Raw genomic sequence first — 6,000 nt, forward strand, 5'->3', positions numbered from 1 at the left:
CTCCAGAAGTGGGTCACCGAAATTCAGACTAATAAAGCGAGGAAGTTCAGGCGTGATGTCCGAGACAAACAAACTGCAAATGTATACAAATGGCGGGGTCAGGGGGAACGCTCCCGTTCCCGGTTCAGAGATCTGTCTAGTTCGAGATCAAGATCACGGCCCGTGACATCTAATACTTCTCGTGAGGTGTTACAGCTGCAGGTGTCCGACGTGCAATCGGAGGCCACGACCTCACACAATAGAGTCACTACTAGACAGACCACGAAGAACAAAAATCCAGTTGGCAGACACCAAGGGACGGGTGCGCAGGGGGGTCTTCAGGTATTGAACCTTTCCACACGAACATTTACCCCCATACAAATTGAGGTCTTGAGTAAGGGCCTGACTTTTTCTCCCACCCACCCCTTTGATTTCTTTACAGCATTGAAAGACCTCCACTTGTTTTCAAGGAAACTAATCCTGCGTAAATTACACCATAAGAGTCAGGATGCCAATGATCCTCTTACTGAGACAGAGAGGGAGACTTTACGGATCCTAGAAGAGTTGCTGGACGAACAATCTCCGACACCTCAAGGTAGGTTTCCACCTGCCATTATGCCCAGATCATCGAGGTTTCCCCCCTTGTCACTCTGCCCAGCGGTTGAATTATTCACGAAGCTGGTCAGTGCAGACTTTAAAAAGCTTTCATCTAAGCGTCGGTTTGACAATCTAACACATAATCAGCGTTCTGCTATTGCAGAACTACAATCATACACCGATGTGGTCTACAAGCCAGCTGACAAGGGGGGAAACATCGTGATCTGGCCATGTACTAAGTATGAAAAAGAGGTGTATCGTCAGCTTAAGGATACAGTCACTTACACCAAATTGGCCTATAATCCGATGCTCTCCTTTTCGTCTCAGTTACAGGGTATCCTTGCTCACGCAGTGGAGGAGGGTATTATCAACAAGGGGGTGTGTGAGGGACTCACAGTCAGGTCCCCTAGGACCCCCACTTTCTACCTCTTACCCAAGGTCCACAAGGATGCCATCAACCCCCCGGGGCGTCCGATCGTGTCGGGCATTGGTGGGTTGTGTGACCCGATCTGTAAATTCATCGATTTTTACCTTAAACCTTTGGTCGAGGTCCTCCCGTCATATGTCAAGGACACGACGGACGTCCTTACTAGGGTGGATGGCGTCCAGGTGGACCCAGGAGTTCTCCTGGTTACGGCGGATGTGCAAACTTTGTATACCTGCATTGATCATGAACATGGTCTGGAAGCCGTCCGCCTCTTCCTCGGGACCTCCTACTTGGACGGCCCTTTGTGCGATTTTATCCTCGAGCTGCTGCGCTTTATCCTTACACATAATTTTTTTGTTTTCAAAGATTTTTTCTATTTACAGAAGCGCGGCACAGCCATGGGTGCGGCCTGTGCCCCCTCGTACGCCAATCTCTTCCTGGGTCGCTGGGAGAGATCCATATTTGGCGACGAGGGGACCCGGGCCGCTGACCATGTGCTGTGCTGGCTTCGTTTTATTGATGATATTTTATTTTTGTGTGGGGGGGACGACGCGGCAGCTCGAGGACTTTATGAGTCAGCTTAACGATAATCCGTATAACATCACGTTGACATATCAATATGACGCCAGGCATATCGACTTCCTTGATATCGGTCTGGAGATTGACAGTACACGTCACGTCCAGACCGATGTCTTTAGGAAGCCGACGGCTGTCAACGCTTTGTTGCGGGCTGACTCAGCACATAACCCAGCAACAATTCGGGCCGTCCCAGTCGGACAGTTCCTGAGGATGAGGCGGATTTGCTCTACAGAAGATACATTCCATACCCAGGCCATGTCTCTTAAAGCCCGCTTTGAGGCACGCGGGCACAGCCGCAGGTGCATCAGGCGGGGCTATGATAGAGCCAGGAGGACTCCTCGCCGGGACCTCCTTTATAGTACGAGACATAGAGCCAATGCCGGGCCAGGGGATTCCAAAATAAGATTTATAACAACATATAATCATGAATGGGTCCATATGAGAGAGATCTTGACCCGACATTGGCCTATTTTGGGTACTGAATTGTCTCTGGATTCCGTGCTCGGCAATTTCCCGTCCATGACAGCAAGGAGGTCTCCAAATCTGAACAACATGCTCGTCCGGAGTCATTATGTGCCTCCCACCAGTAACCCTCTTGGGTCTAGGGGCCCGGTGCTTGGCTGCTTTCAGTGTGGTCACTGTTTGGCTTGTGCCAATATTATTCGGACCACCTCCTTTGCAACCTCTGATGGCAGCAAGACGTATTCCATTAGACACCACATATCATGTGCCACGAAACATGTGGTGTATTATGCTACGTGTAGCTGCCCTTTAATTTATGTGGTTCTCACCTCGAGGGAGCTCCGCATACGCACCAGAGAACATGTGCGTGACATCCAGGCTGCTGTAACCGTGGTGGATGCCTCTCTCCTGAAGACGATTCCGCGCCACTTCAAAACATATCATGGTTGTGACGCGGGGTTGCTTCGGGTTAGGGGCATCGACTGCGTACACCTAGGTGCACGCGGGGGTGATTACAAGAAGGTTTTGGCACAACGTGAAGCGGCCTGGATCGTTAGGCTCAACACGGTGGTGCCTAATGGTCTGAATGAATCGCTAAGTTTTGCGTCATTTTTATGATGCTTTGAGTGTGCGCGGATCAGTTTTTATATGAAAATATTCATCAATTTTATTGTCATATGATCTTCTCCCTTGTCCTCCCCTCTTATTAACATCTGGTAATGTCCTACCCTTATTCCATTGGTGCAGGATTTCCCCGTGCTGGGTCCTGTTTTTATATAATTTTTTTTATTCACTTTTTTCTATTGTGTTATTCATTGTGTCTTGTTTTTTATTTCTTCTATAGTTCTTTTTCACTTTTTTGTGGTGTGCCGAGATCTATTTATTTACATGACGGAGAAATCTCCTTTTATGACACAAGCCTGAAAATTTCTCCATCTGCAACCTAGTGCCCGTCTATGGAGGACTGGGCACTGTTATCCTCTGGAGAGGGAGATACGACGAATGCCAAGATTTCATCTGAAATTCTCCGACAGAGTTATACATGTGTTATTATCTTTTGGCTGTATCTTCTTTTGCTTAATGCATTTATTAGTTGTGTATTGTTGATTCCCTCTGCTCTCCCACATGTATTTTTATTTTTGCTTTACCTGTCAGTTATATTTTCCGTTACATTCCTGCGGCAGAGCGCGTGCGCCGATCCGATGAGCCGGTTCCCACCCCAGGGTAGCGTCACATCTGCCTCCCACGTGTGACCGGGGCGCTCTTTCCCCGTGCACGCGTGGTGACGCTGGACGCTGCCTCTGGCTTCAGGACCTGCCGTCCGATCCGCGCATGCGCCGGCATTGCCGCTTACTATTGGCCGCTTCTGGACATGTGAGATGTCACATGCCCAGACTCCGGCCCCTTTTTAAGGTCCTTCTCGGCCCCTTTACTGTCATCCCCTTGAGAAAGCTGTGTACTGCGTTAGCAAAACGCGCGTCGGGGGTCTCTCTTCTGGTCCCAGCCTGGTGCCTTGGTGTAGCCCTCTTATTGTTGTGGTAAGCACGCCTTGTGGCTCTTATTATCGACTACCGGTGTCATTATTTTGTATTTGTGTAAGCCACATGGCATATTACGGCCATTTCTATTTATCTGCGCCATTGTGCAGATTGGTTTACCCTTAGGGCGCCATGCACCAGTGGGATTTCTGTCCTCATCCTATATGCACTTTACATGTTGTTTTGTACTTTTGACTGCTAAAATAAGTAATTAATTTTAGTATTTATACAGTGTATACCTAATAAAAAATTTTTGATACCCAATATACTCTTCATTTTCTCCTTGTTCTTAGTGGTGTCATGGAGTGGGTGGCCTAGTGTTAGGCCTGAGGGCTATTTGTTCATTATTATGTGGTAATTAGCTCCTCTGCTGCCGGTTTTCTGGTCCCGGTAATATGTTTTCTGGTTGTGTTCTATACATACATACATACATACATACTACATACATACATACATACTGCATACATACATACAACATACTACATACATACTACATACATACATACTACATACTTACTACATACATACTATATACATACTACATACATACTACATACATACATACTATATACATACATACATACTACATGCATACTACATACATACATCCTACATACATACATACTACATACATACTGCATACATACTACATACATACTACATACATATTGCATACATACTACATACATACTACATACATACTACATACATACATACATCCTACATACATACATACTACATACATATTGCATACATACATACTACATACATACTACATACAGTACATTCATACATTACATACATATAGACATACAGTACATTAAACATAGATTACAGACTCACTATTACTTGTCATTTTGATCCCCGAAGCCAGTGTCAACCTGTAAAATATATGAAAAAAACAAACAACCAATATATTCCCTGTCCGCAGAAATCCACGAGTGTCCCACGACGATCTCCCGTGGAGAATGGCAGCAACAGCTGTTGCGACCGCTCTCCAGGGGCTCCAGGAACACAATGATGGCAGGAAGGTATTCCTCCGCCTCTGAAAAAAAATAGTCCCTAGTCTCACTTATGGCATTGCTGGGTGAGACATTTTCTCACGCCGCAATTGCCATAAAGTGAGACTTTGAACTATAGTAACCTCTCAGTGATGCACTGCAGGAGCCATTGTCTGCTGTCAGTGTGTCACTGAGGGTCCTATAGAGCAGTGACATCACCCGATGTCACTGTTCTATAGGGGAGATCGTCATGGGACACTCGTTACTAATTGGACTACGGCGGACAGGTAGTATACGGTTTATTATTTTACGTTTTTTGCAGGCGCTGAAGTATGGTAAGTATGGTGAAATGAAGAATATTAAAATACTTTTTCCTAATGTGTGCGTGCTTTATTAACCCTTTCTTACTATTTGATTAATAATGGATAGGCATCTTATTGACGCCTCTCCGTTATTAACCCGGCTTAATGTCACCTTACAATAGCAAGGTGACATTAACCCCTTATTACCCCATATCCCACCGCTACACAGGAGTGGGAAGAGGGGGGCTAAGTGCCGGAATTGGCGCATCTTATAGATACAGAGGCACGGCAGCCTGCACAGAGGCACGGCACACACGCACAGAGCCCCAGCACACAAGCACAGAGCCCCGGCACACAAGCACAGAGCCCGACGGTCATGCACAGACACCGCCCGCGCACACACACACACGCAGTCAAGAGATAATTTGATAACGCTGTTGCGGTTATAATGGCACCAACCTGCGCTTTTGCGCAGATACTGTGAAAACAGCTATTGAGTGAATATGCCACCACAAATATGGCGATTTCTAGCGCTACTGCGCATGCACATGATGGAAAATGCCACTCAGCGCGCTCCATTGGTTGTTATGGTATGACGCTGTGGTGATGCGCTTGTGTCATGCGCACTGAGCAGCATTGAACGCTGACTTGTATGTATGGCGTCCTCCATGTATCCACAAAGCATCAGGGGGTGAGTTTAATGAAATAAATCATGAGACGTACAGTAATAATGTGATTGAGTCAAGTAAGGAGATTTAGAGGGGAGATCTGTACATTGTTTTTAACGCACAGAAGCACAAGGCACTTTATTTGTAAGCACTAGGTATATACTTTAGTAAATGAAGCTTAATGCACTCGTTTTACAAAATAATAATTGAATGTAACTTATGAATGTAATTTATGATTGAAAGAAAAGTATTATTGGTTGAGACACATATAAAAGGACACAAGGTATGCATACCTCCCAACTTTTGAAGATGGGAAAGAGGGACAAAGTTTGCGCGCCGCGGCAAATTTTAGGCCACGCCTCTGACCACACCCATTCATAATTAGTCACACCCATATCCACGTCCCAAGCACACCCATTTAGCACTGCTGATCACACTGTTTCATAT

This window comes from Ranitomeya variabilis, chromosome 7, assembly GCF_051348905.1.
Source record: "Ranitomeya variabilis isolate aRanVar5 chromosome 7, aRanVar5.hap1, whole genome shotgun sequence".
NCBI lineage: Eukaryota > Metazoa > Chordata > Amphibia > Anura > Dendrobatidae > Ranitomeya > Ranitomeya variabilis.